Source organism: Sturnus vulgaris, chromosome 1 (assembly GCF_052056855.1).
Source record: "Sturnus vulgaris isolate bStuVul1 chromosome 1, bStuVul1.hap1, whole genome shotgun sequence".
NCBI lineage: Eukaryota > Metazoa > Chordata > Aves > Passeriformes > Sturnidae > Sturnus > Sturnus vulgaris.
In genome coordinates this window covers 107,046,761-107,064,384 of record NC_142243.1, presented here as the reverse complement: position 1 = coordinate 107,064,384, position 17,624 = coordinate 107,046,761, and the positions used below count along the sequence as shown (strand labels likewise).

At 38.4% G+C, this 17,624-nt stretch overlaps 1 long non-coding RNA gene across 1 annotated transcript in view; it reads left to right on the top strand.

The window, feature by feature from the left end:
* Nucleotides 1-7,828: 7,828 nt before the first annotated feature.
* The window catches only part of LOC148225393 (uncharacterized), a 189,068-nt gene continuing 179,272 nt past the window's right edge, over nucleotides 7,829-17,624 (top strand). Inside the window, exon 1 of the long non-coding RNA XR_015806861.1 lies at nucleotides 7,829-8,259. This is a non-coding gene — a long non-coding RNA (uncharacterized LOC148225393). The remainder of the gene's footprint in view (nucleotides 8,260-17,624) is intronic.

Below are 17,624 nucleotides of genomic sequence, written 5' to 3'. Positions count from 1 at the left end.
CCTCTTTGTCACAAAGCAAGAATGCTCAAAGGCTGGTCTTCATTTGTTCTCTTGTCCTAGGCCCAGTTTTGTCACACTGAATAATACCTGAATTTCTATGTAATGTGCTCTAATGTGGGGTCCTTGCTTGCACTTAACGTGGACCCTGCTGAAAGTGAGGCTGGACCAGATGCCCCCCAGAGGCCCCTTATGGTTTCAGTTACACCATAATCCTGTGGATTTTGGCCACTCCTTTCCAGGAGAAAAACATTAGAATGTGATATTAATTCTGATGTAATTTGTAGATTTATTTTTGCTACATGGGTAAAGAAAAATTATGCTTTTTAAACATTGAGATGTGGAAAGTTTAATCCATTTTTAAAACTTTTTTTGGCAGCTATATTTTAAAACTTTTAAATTTTCATTTAGTTAGAAATGACATTTCTATTGTCAGACAATATGTAACCATACCTAAATTATTATTTTTACTGCTCCAGTACTAAATTTGGCCTAACCCATTTAAGTCATTTTTAGAGACAGATTTGCATTTGAGCTGATTATGTGAATGCCAAGTTTCAGCCTACAATGACTGAAAACAGCTGAATAGTGAAATAGTGAGTGACACTGTTCATAAAGGAAACAGCTCCTGACCCTCAATGACAGCTCTGTGAATATGACGGGACAATCACTCAAGGATTGTTCACAGTTATTACTAAGTAGGTTCTTAATTTGTTGCTATCCTCCATCATCAGAACGTGTTCTGTAACTCACATTTTTAGAGTGCTGAATTTTATTTCTATCTGTTTCCTCTGAGTGACATTATAATATTCATAATATCCCTTGCATTTATTTTCATATGGCTGCACTCTGCCTTTGGGCATAGCCTTCAGACAGAGATGCTGCAATATGTTGTGCCACAGCAAGGGTAGGCCCAGGAAATCACATGCTTCAGACAGTGCAATAAAACAAAGCTTTTCTTGTGTTTCCCTTTATCTGGATAGTAAGTTGCAATTAGGTAATGAAGCAATGGGTTTGGCCAGTCTTTAAATCATTTTCCCTGTGCTGTGTGCGTGTGTGTGCATATACAGAGTGAGGGTGGGTGGAACAAACACCAGTGCCTTACAGTAGATTTATTACTGGGGTTCTGGAGCTGTGTGTCAACCATCACTCTTTTTTTTTTCCCCCTCTTAATTTCTTTCTCTCCTCCTCTACACATTCTCATTCTCTCCTGTGGAAGTAAGTCTGAGGTCTGGAGCAGGCAGGTTCAAGTTCACACCCACAGTCACCATGTTCCCCTCTGAGTATCTCACATCCTGGCTCTAATTTACAGGAAACAATGCACAATTTTGTCACAGGAAGTCTGATGAAAAGCTCTAGTCCTGGTATATTAGCTCCAAAGGGCAAAGTGTGAATGAATGTCACCAACATATTTCATGGATTACATAGTCTATAACTTTGATTACATGGTCTATAGTTTTTACCTGAAGAACACCAATAAGATTATTTTTAGGATTTGAAGCATTTTTGTCCTCTACTCTAAAAAAACAACCAAACAGCAAAACCCAGAAAAAGAAAACAGAAATAGAAAGAAGCATTTTTGGGGGATATCTTTATTATTATTTCTCTAAACTGGATCCTGAATAGTAAACCCAGATACTCCATTACCCATTCATATGTACAACAGAACAGATTCAAAACATGTAACTTTGAAAGACTCCACATAAAAAATACCTCTATTCATCCATAACTCTGGGTATGCATCATTTAGTCATGTTTGTCAGTGAAAGGAGTTAGGAGCTATAGAGAAGGAAGTCTCTGCTTCTTCTACAGTGTGGAGTGTAGATCTGGTATTCAATGTATTAAATCAAAAAGGGGGGAAGGAATTTTATTGAAAATACCCAGCTTCACCCAGGAGTTTTGCTTATCCTTTTGGGTCCCCTTGGTTTTGGGACTCCCAACAAAACATGGATTTATTTTTGAGGAACAATCACCCAAAAAATGAACTCCAACCAAACTAAACCAGGAACCAACCCAATGTATATCTTTGTATGTGTGATATGTGTGATCTTTATTAGTGGCTGCCTTTTTTCTTCCTTATTTTTTTTCTTTTTTGTGTGTGTCTAAATTCAGAGTTCTTAACACCATTCTTTGTTTTATTGAGGTCATAGCAAGTTTCTTGCAAAGAAATCTGCCACTTATTTGCATCTGTAGGTGAACGGGATGGAACAGTCTTGAGAGTACTTGAACAATTGGTTCTACTTTTACAAAGCCTTTGGTTTAGCCTTGTTAGACATTTTGTGCCTCAGATTTTATACACTGTTTGAAGTGTCTCTTTATACATTATTCATGTTCCCATCAGCACAATATTGTATTTTGGCATCCTTCCAAGGACTGGTAACATTCAGTTCCAAAATGAGACTGAAAAGGAAAAGAGGGGAGAAAAAGATCATATTTCTCATGTTTCACTGAAATTTATCTGACCACTGACCTACTTAATTTTCTTGAATATCATGAGAGATAAAAGTAGATTGATGAAACAATTTCTACAGATATCTGAGTGAAAGTGAAATTAAATGGAGGGAATACAGTCTTAAAGAGACTGGGACAGATTTTCCATTGGGATTATGCCATCTAGGGGTAGTATATAATTTATTGTAGTTTTCTTATAGCAGAAACTGAACATGTAAATTTGTATTAATAAAAAGGTGCTTTCAAACAGTGAGGCTTTGGCAAGGATCAGATGGAGTTTGAGAAGTTGATGTTTTAGTACTGGCATGACCTCTGTAAGCACAGCTTTATTACACTCCTTCAGGAGCTTCTGCCTAAAGCCATGAAAACAGGAAATTCTGGTGTTGATAAAAAGCTGTCTTATCTTCAAGGCTAAGCCATGAAGCAACGTTGGTACCACTGCCTTTCCTCCATGAGGACAGCATTTGCATGGCTCAGACTTTAGCAGCTTTGTCAGACTGGATGTCACAGAGCATGGTATTCCTCTAGCTTGTGCTAGCTCTGAAATAAATGCCTCTCCACTGATTTGATAATATTTGTCAAAAAGTCAGTGGAAAGTAACAGGTCTTTTTAAAGCACATATAAATTAACTTCACGCTCTTAGTCCTGGTCTGTTGAATTGCCTGCTATGGAGAAGAGACCTGTGACTTCTCATGATATTTAGCAAAACAACAACATTAAATAAGTGTTTGGACTTCATTTGAGTGAGAAGCTAACCAAGTGTGCACTCAAACCAAGAAATATGTGGGCAAACCCAAAAATTAATAGCCATGACCTTTGTGCCAGCATCTAAGATGGATGATCTCAGAGATGGCTCCTCAATAAGGCATCCAACTAACCCAGCACTGCCTTCCAATGCATAACTCTCCTGTCTGGCCCCTAGAAGCAAGCATTTTTAGAGAAAAATCATCATCTGGTTTAAACAAAACTGTCAGCTGTTACATTTATGTTGATAAACTAGGATAACTCCACTTTTTTACTGACAGTTACCCCTGCAATAGGTTGCAGAAAGAACCAATACAATTATATTTTTTTTTTCTCAGTAATGCTGAGTTGGGATGAAAAAAGAACTATTTTTTCCAGATTAGGAAATCCTTGGCAATTACATTTTTAGGCACCTTCTGCAATATCAAGGACATTGTAGACACTGTAGAACACACAATAAAAATCTGTTTCATCCTTGTTAGGGATTATTTTCTCCATTGCACTAAGAGGAGAGCAGATACCTTAAATTCCAGTTCTTTACTGTGACCAAGCATGCATGGAGGAGCAACATCTTAGGCACTTAGATGGATGAATAGCTCAGAATATTCCATATGATCATTCTCTCATTCACTGCTGAGCCTGTGCTCAAGTGCCACACTGAGCAAGGCCTTCTGAGAGCTTCACTCTATGTGGTATCCTTGACTTTGATGTTGTTGCCATCATTTTCAGGACATTTTTCTTCTTACTTTGTCTTTTTAATCTTCAAAATTCCTATTTTATTTAGGCTCTTAGGGAAGACTGTGTTGAGAGATGAACAGCCTTCAACTTATTTTTTCCTCATGGTAAGGATTGAATATGTGCTGAATTGTGATGAGCTGTCCTCTCTATATTGTGTATTAGTGGATATTTTAATTCATGAGGTGGAATTTAGAGCAGAGAGGTGCTTCTAAATGTTTTTATAGCTCTAAATAAATAAATGAGGCAGACAAGTTTTTATCTTCTCATCTGCCTCTTCAGCAAGTGCATTTCTTTACTCCTTGTTCTGTAGGACCAAGGTACCTCAGTGACAGACGCCATATGAATCAAAAGAAACATCACCCCCATGTTATTGGCATTCTCTCTTTTGAGAGAAGAATAGAACAGAATTGAGGAACTACTCACCTTTTCCATTTGTTTTCTTCATAAGTCTGGAACACAAATATCTTCACCAGAGTAGTGCAGACAATATTTCTAAGCTGTCCTCAGAATAATTGCTAAGAAGCTCTCCCTCTGGCTTCTGCACATCCTGCATTCTTCCCATCATGTGAGTATGAGAAAGCATCTTAAAAATATGTGGCAACAAGAATTTTACCTTTTGATTTTTATCTTCCCCCACTCCCAAGCTGTTGTGTTTTTCACTAACCTCACATATTTGTTTTTTGTAAAAAAAAAAAACCAAGAAAAATTGAAGAAATATTCAGAAATTATGAAAAGTTTAAACTTTCCAGTATAAATACAACATGCAATAAAGGCTTTAAATATCAGCATAATAATCATGAGCCTTTCAGCTTCCTTCTGCAAAAACCCATAAACCTGGAACAGGATTAAAGTCATGTACTATTGATAATGCTCTTGAGTGGAACAAGTGAGTTGGTCAAACACTGGCCAAAAATTCTTAATAAATAAGTAAAAATGTCAGTGTAACATTTATTACATGCTTAAAAGCTGGGGTGAAAAATGTGTGATTCCTCTGGCTTTCTTTTATGACTATGTGCTGTAAACTCCCTTTTTCTTTTCCCTTCCATTTCTTTCATATTTCCTTTTGTCTCTGAAAATGACAGGAGAAGAAGTAATAATTTCGTTTTTAATGCCTTAAAAATTATAATTCTTTTCTTCATTAAAAAATCAGTTTTGTCAGGATTAATTCTTAAGATACTTGAGAAGTAAAGGTAGCTGTGACTAAGGCCCTCTGAGCTCCCTGTGCAGTCTTGAAGATTCCATATTGTTTGCCTGATGCCTACATTCTAAGGGATACCTAGACTGCTGAGAACCACAGAGCTTGTGTGATAGGCAGCATATTCTTCTTTGAAAAGTTCCTCTGAGCTCCTGAGATGGAAAGGTCTACAGCAGCAGGGAATATTCCTTAAGGTTATGTGCAAATAAACTTAGGAGACAATTCTTCTAGCAGACTAGAAAATAAGAAATTAAGGCGCATTCCCTGAGTTGTTTAACCATGGCTTTGCTCCTCGCTTTTTCAACAAATACAGAACAATGAAAAAGGTGATTCAATCACAGCAAACTCTGAGCTTCCATGCCAAATATTCTTTGTTCATGTATTTTTGTAGGTAGAAAGTCAAGGAATATTGTGTTTTGGGGGGGAACAGACTCACCATGCTTTACACTGGCAGAAACCCGACTGTAGGTACTTACATCTTTCTATGTCATGGGTCACGGGGCTCCCTTTAACAGGGCATGGTGTGGAGAAAAGCAGATCCTGGGAATTGCCATATGGAAGCTGTTCATTAGAAATCACTGTTCTAGTGCAAACACTAAAATCCACCAGTGTGTATCTAGTTATCCATCCAGCTTAATTCCTCTGAAAAAAAGTTGGGGCTTTTTTCCACTATTTTCTGCACCTCAGTTACCTACAGAAAGAGAGCTAATGATTTAATTTTAAAACTTGTCTGCCAGTGCATTGAGCAACAGGCAATATTTCTTGCTTGATTTTTAATTTATTATTTTTTTTAATGAGCATGGGGAATGGGATGCAGCATGACGAATAAATCATTTCACCTAAGTAGAGGTGGATCACTGGCTATGGTTGCCATAGCTGGTACCTTACTGGAGCGGTCACTGTTTCATGAAGAACAGTATTTAGAAGAGAATTAAGTATTCCTTGATGTCAGTGTGTTAGGAACTTAGAGATAGAACTTATAGCCAGAGTAATTTGCTATGGGAAGTAAAAACTAGTACTATAAGTATTTAAAGACATCTTGTGGACAACAGCATACAATAATATCAGAGAGAAAAATACTTTTGGAGGTTTTAGAGAAGCAAATGTGTAAATGTGGCTGACGTGGCAGAGTAAGGTAATATGAAGTTCCAGCTGTATGAGTGTTTCTTTCTTTAACAATGCTTACTTTTATTTAAGACATCTAGAAGGATAGTGAGCTCCTGAGTGTATAGTTAAACATTAAGGAACACATTCCTTCAAGAAGAATCTAAGGAGCCAAAGGTGTATGTATGTATATGTATATGTAAAATTAGCCTGCTCTGGTTTTCTGCCAGTCTAAAGTTTTGTTGAGTTTTAAGAATTTGGGTTAGACATAGTTTGAGACCTCTATAGGTCACAAGCTGCTCAGGAGAAAAATTTTTAATGAGTTAAACACTGCCTGGAGTTGAGACATTGAATTTTAGGGTTTTAAATGGCTCTGTCACAGAGAAATCTAAAATACTGTACAAATAAAGAGAAACAGAAAGGTCATTTTCTCTGGTTCATGCCCTGAGAAGAGTCTCTATGTGGCTCTTACTTCCAGTTCCTCTGCTTTACCAGCATTTGTTTTCTCAGAGGATGTCTTGTGTTTTACACTTACTTTCTAACATTTGATAGTCAGTCTAAATGAAATAAGAAAGCAATGGTTTTGTAATAGCATCATTTGGTAGAAGTTGGAAGCAAAACAGAAATGTGGAAAATACAGCTCCTTCAGGACCAAAATGTGTGAAGAAAGTCTGTTAAAAATTAACATAGAAGTGTTTGAGCAGGAGGGAAAGAAGGATGTTCCTGATTTAGGGATCAAATCTGAACAGCATCTGGCCATCTTGAAGAGGTGGAGGTTCAACAGATTTTAGAGAAGGGGAATTAAAGGAATATTTTTACTTGATTTATATTGCTTCTAAGAACCAATTGAAGTGCAGGGAAACGTCTGTATTTTAGCTAGAGAAATGAAGGATGCAGAAGGAATGAGTCAGCCCACTGTTTGCCCAACCTGGTGTGGAGAAAATGTGAGCTCTGAATGATAACTCTTAGATGTCAGTGACACAGTAACATAACATAAATAAGCCTGAAAAATATTAAGAACAAATATATAATTCTATGGTACTACTAAGGATCCTTTAACTAAGATTCCTTTAACCAGGCTGGCCAGGAGCCCACACAGTCTTCCACAAGGAGGAGGAACGAGGTATCCAGGGTCCAAGAGCCTTTGCCGATTGCATGGCAGGTCTTAGCAGAGTACTCACCAATAGGTGAAATCTGGAGAAACATCCTTAGGGAAGCCTAACTCCAGAGATGCCATCCTCTGCCCTTTCTATTTCAGGAGTGAAGAGAGATCTCAGTGCAGGTAGGAGCTGTCCTCAGGCCATACTGTGGCACTCACAGGCTGCAGAGCATCCCCACAGTGCTTGGGTCCCCTGTGTTCAAACAAATATAGCACCTATTGGGCAGAGACAGACAAAGATGAATGTCTGGCAGTACCAATTTTGAAGCTGTTGACACTTGATGTTGCCGTGGGTACAGCTGCATGGGATGTGGGCTCCTTGCCTCAGATTCTCTGCTTTTCCTGAGCTCAGTCAAGAGAAGGGAGGGGAGGCAGGGCCAGAGGGTGAATCAGATGCCTGAATTAGCTGCTGCAAAACCTTTTCTCATTTAATACCAATCTCAAAGGCCAGACTGCAGTAGCAAGAAAGGCAATAATAGTCAGCATTAAGCTCTTGTGTAGTCTGTCTGGGCTTCAAATCTCCAAGAAAATGCTCCACACTGCTTACACCCTGCCTCCTATCTCCACACAGTAGTAGGTGCGTAAAGCTCCAGGTACCAAGTGTGTGCAGCACTGGATACTTAGTCATGAGAGGGAAGGCTGACAGCAGAGGTTGGTGCCTGCAGAGAGAAAACATTTACCAGCTGATGCTTCAAACAGCAGCTGCAGCATCCTCAGATTCACCAGCTCCCACTCAAAGACCTTGCCTAAATCGATTCAACATGCACCAGGAAGGCCATGTGTATCCATGGAGGAGCCTACTCTAAGCAGAGAAACATCTGGCCATGGGTATGAAAAAGTCTTTATCCCTCTGGGACCAACAAGGATAAAGGTGAGAGCTCTATGGCGTGTGGAAAGGGAACAGAGTATTTCCAGTGTCAGTGATGACCATAAACCCTTTGTGGGGGAAGGGAAGCAGTGAGAAATGCTGCTTTTGAGAATGGGAGAGGGTGAAGTACAGATAAGTAATAATGCATTGGAAATTGAGGAAAATCAAGGCCTACTGCCTTGTCATTCAAGAGGTGAGGGACCTGGACTTGCACTGGGGAGAGGGATATGTAGTGGAACCAGGCACTGGTTCTGTGGGAGCCATACACTGGTACTATGCACTGAAACTGAACTAGGATCCCATTATTGGGTGCTGCAACTTTGGCTTTTCTGAGTGTATCTGGAAGGACACTTTGTTCACACTGGTTTTTGTATATATAGAACTTGAGAATGTCTTTCCAAAATATACTACAACAAAATATGCTGTGTTCTCTACAAGATATTTGTGGGTTTAAGTATATATGTATCTGTTTTCCTGTATGTATATGTTGTATGAGTACATACAGATGGGGAAAAAAGAAATACCTGACATAGGGGTAAAATATGGGTCTGTGGTCAAGCATTTGTTCTGAAGAGTAAAGAGATTCAGAATAGAAAAGGGCAGTATTTTTTCGTGACTGAGATGGACCTTTGTAATTTTAAATGGATCTTTATATTGTATTATTTGTCCATTACCTTCCAGAGGGTATACATTTTATATGACTGAATGCCAAAACCAGTTCTTTTAAGGAAGTATTTTCTAGTTGTCAATAAACAGGCAGTGTAGCTGAGAAGAGGATTGCATCATGCTTTCTCCAGATTTCCTAGCTGGCAGTCTCTGCTCACCTCTCAGTGGCCCTCTGCACTGCTGCTCTGGCAGTGTTTAATGTTCAGTTGGAGAGACAAAAGAGGATTGTCCTTTCAGATTGTACATACATCAGCCCTGACTGAAAGAGAAATACAGCAGGAAACACTGATTCTAAATTGCTATTTAAAGTGTCGGACTTCTTCTGAAATGCAGAAAAAAACAGAAATAAAACACAAGCTAAAAGCAGTGATTTTTGTTCAAGCAGAGAAAGGACTCCCTTTTGGCACCTTTTTTTCAGGCATTAATTATATCCAAAGAGCAGTTGAAATGGGGTGAGAATAAAATGGTACTTCTGATGTAAACAACTAAGCTTTGGTAGCAATAGCTACTCCTTTAGATACTGGTTTCTGCTGTACTGGAATTTGGGAGGTAAAAACGGTTTCTTATTCTTGGTGGTAAATCTGCTGGGCTAAATCTGAAGCTAAAAGCTCCAAAATTTTCAGGCAAAGCTTGCCAAGTCTAAAGGATCCTACTAAACGTATGTCATCTGGAGGCTGATACATGAGCTACTGCTCATATACTGCACAGAATTATGCCAGCCCCTTATGTAAGGCCCTCCACACAGGACATTGGGATTTTGTGGCTGAGAAGTGTGTCTGGATCTGCTCCACTCTTTGGTGTGGGGAGAATGATCATTGCACAGGAGATGGACAGTACTGTGTATTGCATATGATGTGCTTGTTCACTGGGTTTTTTTCTCCTACCTAGCCTGTCAGTAACCAGAGACCAGAACTTGCATGGCACAGTTTCTGGACTATCACTTGATGCATTAGATAGATCTAAAAATGAATCACCTGCTGTGCTGCTCCCCAGACATTCTTTTATCATACTCCTTAAGTGATAGCAGATATAGACGATACCCCAAACTACCAAAATTTCTTTGGGTTTACTACCAATATTTAATGCCTTAAGAATGAGAAGATATACCTCATATCTATACTTAGAAAAGCCTTTTTGGGGATGCAACATGATGTCCAATTCTAGCAGAGACATATCCAGGGCTGCCATCTGCCACACTGAGCCTATGCCTTTCTGATTCTGATCCAATGCCAATTAAATCTAGCATACAGAAAGCAGAGGTAAAGAGTCCAAAACAATCAAGAGGACATGAAGATCTTAGAGGGCAGTTGATGCCTCATTCACACATCAGTAGGGATCTATCCCCTAGCAAAGGGCTTAAAAGAAAGAGCAGAAGCAGAAGACCAGAAAAAAATATAGTGACTGCATGACAAAAGAAATGCTACCGTGTTGGTGTTCCTGAAGGACTTCAGCCACCCCATTTGCTTAGAATAGGCAACAATGAACTTATCTCACAGAACTGGTATGAACAATAGTAGGTTTTTTAATGGTGCTTTATTTAACTTACTAATGAACCAGTATACAAACATATGCTTGTATGTGCAGAAAATATGGACTTTAAAATTAAACTGTTTTCAGAGAAAGCCAAAACACAGAGATACAACTGCTCATGCTGGGGCTAAGCATCTGATCAGCTCAGGAATCACAGTGCTCTGGATGGAGTTGGATGGAGTCTCTGGCATGTGGGTATCACTAGTACCACTTTCTTCTCCCCCATAGCTAAGAATAATCAACTGTTATTTCAAGCTGGAAAGGCAGCTGTAGGTGGCTCTCTGTGAGAGCTAAGGGCAGAATATAAAAACAAAAGAAATATTCAGACCAGGGACAGGATACTTCCTCTTACAGCTGCAACTGCTCAGGTCTCTGTAGATTATTTTCTGAGGTTTTCTAGTATGTCGTGATGTTGTATAGGGTTTATCTGGCAATTGCCTATTTATGCAGTACTTGCCTGACTTCTTTTTACACCCATGTATGTTTTTTCATAGCCACAATAGGAAGAGTTTCACATGTACTATCCACTTCCATGAAGAATTAGCTCCTTTTGCTGGTTTTGGACACAGCTCTTGCTTTTTTGGCCTTAGTTCTGGTGTTGGAAGTGACAGTAAGTGACTGGTCTCTGCCCACCCTCTTTATGTTGCTAAGGATTTCTTGGACCTTTACTCTAAACCCCTAAGATGCCTCTTTTCCATAATGAACAGTTCCAGACTCTCCCTCTTACTGAAGCTTTTCCTGCTTTTATTTATCCTTGTGGGTCTTCTATGAACTGTATATGTCCTTTTGCAGATGAGGAGAGCAGAACTGAACACAATATCCAAAGCATGGGCAAAACATGGATTTATACTGCAGCATGATGATTTTTGCTTTGTTTTCTATTCCCTTCCTGATAATTCCAAATATTTGTTGTTTTGCTCCTTCAACAGCTATAGGACAGTAATATGATGCTTTTTGTGAACCTATATATCATAACATGAAGGTCTTGCCCCAAAGTAGTAATAGTCAGTGCAGAGCTCATCATTTTTGTGTGAAGCAAAGACTGGTTTTCCTCACATGCATCATTTTACATTTATCTACATTGAATTTCATTTATCAATTTATTGTCCAGCTGTTTAGCCCCTTAAAGTAAGAAAAAGCCATCACGGTTGTTCTTGTTCCTAGTGCCTTGGATATTTTTGTATTATCTGAAAATTCTGTTATCTCTTTGCTCATCCTCTTCTCAAGGTGATAAAGTTTGAGTATCTTAAACAGTACAAGTTTCAGCACCATTCCATGCAGAATTTGACTAGTGATTGCATTGAAAAATTACCATTAATCTTATCTTCTCTTTTGATTTTTGTATGCAGTTTTATTTTCTGTGCATGCTTATTTTCTTTCTCTTTGATAAAAGTTTTAAGAAGCCTCTTGGAAATCCAGTTGTATCAAGTAGATAATTTTCAGCCACCCACTTAACCCTCTCCTTGCACCTTAAAGAAGCCATGCTGACTACTCAAATGAGGCACCCTCCATGGATAACATGTCTCTAATGAATCCTTTTCTCCCCTAACATGGCTGATGCTGTGTTTCTGTAAATGACTCATTTTTGACAGGCAATTATTTTAGCTAGGCTCCCATTTCCCGTTCTCAACAATACCTCAAGAATGAGCATGCATCAGCTCTTGGAAGCTGGCCACGGCAATCTCATGGGGAGCTGTCATGTCAAATCCACCAATACATTTGTTGTCAAGGTCTGTGAGCTGATTTACCCTGATGAGCATCCACAATGTCCATAGTGCTCTGGCTGTGTGTGAGTGCACCCTGTTGCAGCAGCCTGTTTGCCCCACAGATTATCAGCTTCCACAGTGGCAAGGCCCCCACCTGCATGCATTTTAGCAAATTGTTAACTACTAGCATGGTGCCTCAGTACCTCATACATTTGAGGACCTCTTCTGTCAGTTCTCAATTTCTGTAATAACCACTGAGTGTACTTTCAGGGCAAGCCATTGGGGCTGCTGTTGAGATTGCTTTCATACTAGCACAGAAAACATCATCATGTTAGCACACCTCAGGGTCTGCAGGGAACTGTTCTAACTCCACTAAAGAGCAAGCAGCTCTATTATTTCTAGGTTTGGCCTCTGTCATTAAACAGGAAAGACCTCTTTCTATCTGAAGGTGCACTGGTGTGGTATGTGGAGATTAAGGTACAAATCAGCTATGCCTCTGCCTGCCTTACGGGGTATAGTCTCTCTCACATCTTCCAAACACCTACCAGATTTAAGACTGAAAACCAAGAAGAAATATTTGCATTTAAAATAATCTGCCTTATTGTGGATGTTGAGTACTAATCAGACTCCATATATTTTCATGTACATGTACCAGAGGAAGGATACAGGCAGAGGCCTACTCCAGAGAGCTCACACACAGGCTGCCTCTTCCTCAGAGGGACTACCTAGATTTTCTCTAAATCTTTCTGGATGAAACCAACTGACATTTCCCTCTGTGCCATGGACATGAAGAAAGAAGGGGTACAGGCAAAATTCAAACACCTATAAACAAAAGGTGCTCATTGAGAGCCAATCAATGCATGGATGAGAACTGATCAAAAGTGAGTGGCAGACTTGCTTAAGAAGGAGAGAGCCCTAGCTGCTGGTAACCTTGGGGATGGTTACATAAGACCTTGTGAGGAAAAGAGTCCAGCTACTGGATAGTGCCTCTTGACAAATCCTGATCCATAGCTTCCTTTGAGAAGTGGTAAGCAGTCATTTGGAAGCATTTCACCAGCATTTCAAAGTTGCTGCTATGACTGTGGATAGTAGCAAGCATTGTTTTTCCCATAACTTACTTAAAGTGAAAGGAAGCCCTGGCTATATCACTGTGATTTGCTACTGTTCTTTGCCAAGCAAACTTCTATTGGTGTGGCCCCTCCTGACAGCTGACAGAAATCCCTCTATGTGACTAAACAGACGGGTCATTTAAACAAATTGTGAGAAGAGCAAGGAGGCGTCTGTGGCAAAAAAAACCTAAAGCAAACAAACAAAATGTACACAGGTGCTGGTGTTCAAACATTCCTGCTAAACCTAAATAAGACCTACCATGTGAACATGGGCTTCCTTTGGGGCAGCCTTTGGCCTGTTGTTAAGAGGGGAACAGGGGATGCTTGGGACCTACATGAGGTATGTGTTTCTGGGCAGGGGATGTAGGGATGTGATACGAAACTCCTCCAAAAGGGTATTTCTTAGGTAAGAATCATTTGGATTAGGTTCACATCACTAGATAGTGATCTCCATTGTGTTGCTGCACCTGGACCTCTTGCTTACAGCTCTTTCAGTTGGATTGTTCTCAGGACATCTCAGGGCTAGCTGGAAGGAGTAAGCTGTGTGGAGGGACAGAGTGGTGGACTGTGAGGAATCTAACAAAGAAAGCTGTAAACTAGAAGATCCAAAAGACAGTCTTTGGGTTTGTCTTGTACTGCATACTTTCGGATAAGGAGGTCTTTTTAAGGGGTAATGAAGGAAAAGAGGTAATTTAAAATTATATTTGTTCTTCTAGTCACAGGCCTTGGGGAGCTACCTCTTATCTCCAAAATTCTACATTAAAATAATAAAAAATTCGGAGAACATATGCTTCTACATGTCAACAGTTTGTTTGGTTTAATCTGAATACACCTGTTTTGTGTAAATGCTCCTGTCTGAGTCTCAGACTTAAGAGAAAAAAATCTGCAGGGTTACATGTTTGAGGGTGTCAGAGTTTCCATCTAACTTCCAGGTGAGTTCCAGGGCAGTTCTTGTGTAGCAAAAATGCTAACCAGTATAAAGGAAAAAGGGAATTATGAAACCATGAGGAGATGTGTTTTATTTATTACATATGAAATAAAATAAAAAATTTCACACTTTAAGTGCAAACGATTCTCACTTTGATTATTTTTAAAGTGCTGAGTTATCCTGTCTTTTACAGATATAAGTGAAAACTCCTCACAGTCCAGATGGAAAAAACATCTGAGTATTGCTCTGTTTTGCTGATAAAAACATTTAAAACATATTTATGAATAGTACTTTTACTACCAACAAGCTGAGGATTTTTATCACAAACATTTGAAATAATTTTCTGGTAGAACACTGCTTTCACAGCAATGATTCAAAGCTTAAAAGTGTTCATGAAAGAACACAAGCATTTATATGTGTGGGCCTACACTGTTTTTAGCTCATGTTCGTCAAAATCTCTTAAATACAAAAGTTTTGCTTAGTTGGTATATGTGACCCAACCTGAAGGATAAAATCTGACATATTCCTCAGGTTCAGAGTATTGCCAAAATGTATACACAAACATGTGCAAATATTTGTAAGCCTGAAGCTCTTTTGTATAAAACCTATATTAAGGGTATTTTTAAGTGCTGGATCAGATTGAACATGTCTTCTTTCACCATTCCATTGGATCCACGTGCTGAACCATAGCTATTCACAGTCCATATCTACCTTATAGTGTATTATAAGATTTTTCTGAAAGAACTCAGAAAGATTAATGTAAGTGATCTGAGCAATAAATACACCTATACGTCTGTTCTTCCACTACAGATCTTGTAACATAGACATCTAATTTCACAGTTCTCCAAATACACATCTAGTAATAATATACACAATCTATCTAAGTTCAGAGACTTTTCAGCAGCTGAGTCAGGTTTAAAGTGGAATACATTTCATTGGCTATGGAAGCCTGGACACCTAACTTAACTTAGTTAACTCCTATTTTTTAGATGGCTAGAGACAATGGCTAAATGCTCCTCCTAATATTTTCTGATATTATATCTTCCACAGCTGATTGTCAGCTCAGACCCTTTTTATTTCTTTTTATCACTTGATTTTCAAATTTGATGGGAAGTCTTCTTTAGGTTTGATTTTTCTGAATGTAATACTGGGTAATTTCAAACCTCTTTCCTGTAGTATTTTAGAGATCAAATCCACATCTGTTTGTCTTACACCTATTTTAATTCCCTCTTTCTCTCTTTCCCTCTTTCTTATATCAGTTTTATTATATTCTTTTAAAAACATGATCTGATTTTCTTCCTCCTTTTTAAGATCTTGCTTTCTTCATTATCCAATAGGATAATTCTTCATATGCCAATAGAGCACCCAATGCTGCTCTTCATATCTCTTACTGATGGTGGCCAAATGCCTAGATAAAGTGATTTAGTAAATAGTTGCTTGATTCCATTATCACAGTATATAATCCCTTGTACTAGTGAGGCTTTCTATGCAAGCAAACAGTGAAGCTCTTTTCAACACTCCACCATACTTTTCATTGCCCAGCCTGTGACAATTCAAAAACTGCAAGGTGAAAGAAGGCACTCTTTCTCCTGCTGTGATTCTTGAACCATCTTGAATATTTGTCAGCACAACATTCTCAGTTTTTAATATGTGCTAACAATAGTAATATACATCTTGGGGAGATTTCTGTTCTACTTAGTGCATTTCTGTTCTTTATCTGGGTATGTTGTCTCTGTGATGAACTAAATAGCTTTAATAAATACTAATAACTATTATCTTTACCATATGTTTAAATCAACAGGTAGGATATTTTCCCATTAACCTACTAATAAGTATATTATAATTAACATGCACAAGACACTTTTTAGAAACCAGTAGGTAATTCAAGGCAGTGTGCAAAATCTGGCTTTCATGGCTAAAAGAGCATCAAACTAAATTTTACATAACATTGGACTAGTTCATATGAATTATTAAAATGGACTAGGTTATAAACCAAAACATTCATTAGTTGGGGTTTCTTGAATTATATATATTTTAGTTAAGCTATGTCTTATTATAGGAGGTTGTGACTAATAAATTACCTTTGCAATTCTCTTCTGCAAAGTCCCAATCCCTGCCTGTGTCCCCATAAATTATTGTTGGCAGCTTTAGGTATTTAGAATTTAAGTATTTTAAGGGTATTTATTCTTACTAAGTGGAATATAAATAAAAGCCAGCCAAAATGAAATTTCAGCAAATGTAACAAATGTTTTCTCAGGCATCACTCTGGGGCATCACACTGAAGCAAACCCATTTATTTTACTGCATGCCAGTCTCTTGTGTCTTGTGTCTCACTCCCTCCTCTCTAATTGCCTCTTTGCTTCTGAAATTCTTGCCTGACACTGACACTGGATTAAGCAAGCATTCTCCAAATACACTCAGGGATTACTGCATTTATGTGTTTGATTCTTGCTTTGAATTTAAAGGAAGTGATTCTGTCTGTGTAAAAAAGGGGATTTCCTCTTTTGGTCTGAATTTTATTTTCCTATAATCTTCCATTATCAATTTCCTGCTTGTTACATGGCTGGTTGAGTGGGGGGTTGAGCAACCTGGTGTAGTGAAAAGTGTCCCTGCCCATGGCATGGGCTTGGAACCAGATGATCTTTAAGGACCCTTCCAACCCAAATCATTCATGATTCTGATTCCATACAGCATGACAACAGCACTCATTTAGATGCAGAAGAGGGAAATGCCTAAGAATTAACCTTTTAAAATATTTATACGTAGAAATGCAGGTGGTACAATAATGCATTTATAATTCCATCTGAAGAATTTTAGTGTTGATACAGAAATGTCTTGTTTCTTATGAAAAGAGAGATTTTGCTACCTATGAAGAAGAACAGCTATTTGGATTTGAGCAGGTCAACTAAAACATATTACTCATGGAAACTTCTTTCCCTGGCAATATTGCAAATATTTCTCCAAGTAACTACTTTAGAAATCAGTTGCATTGGAAAGTAACAATGTGAGATAATGACTACTATAACTAGACAGTGGGGAGAAAAGGAATTCCCTCACTTAAATTTTCTGTTTAATAATTTCTATTTCCAGATTGCTTAAGGACAGAATCAAACTAAATTTGTCACAGGCATGAAATAATTTCTATGCTAACTACAACATTTGTAAACAGTGTAAAAATTGGAGCCATAGTAGGCACTTAGAATATATTGTAATACCATTGTTATGTCACTTTCCTAGGGCTAGCTGAAAAAAGAAAACTATGGTTTGTCTTTTATTTCTTTACTTGTATCTGCCAGTGTCATATAATGCAATTCAATCCTGTATAGGTAGAGGAAGAGCTTCTGTTTGGATTTGCCCTTGATAAGTAGTATTTTGTTAAATCTACACCAAATTTATACTTGCAATTAGAACAGAAGAGAAAATACTGTA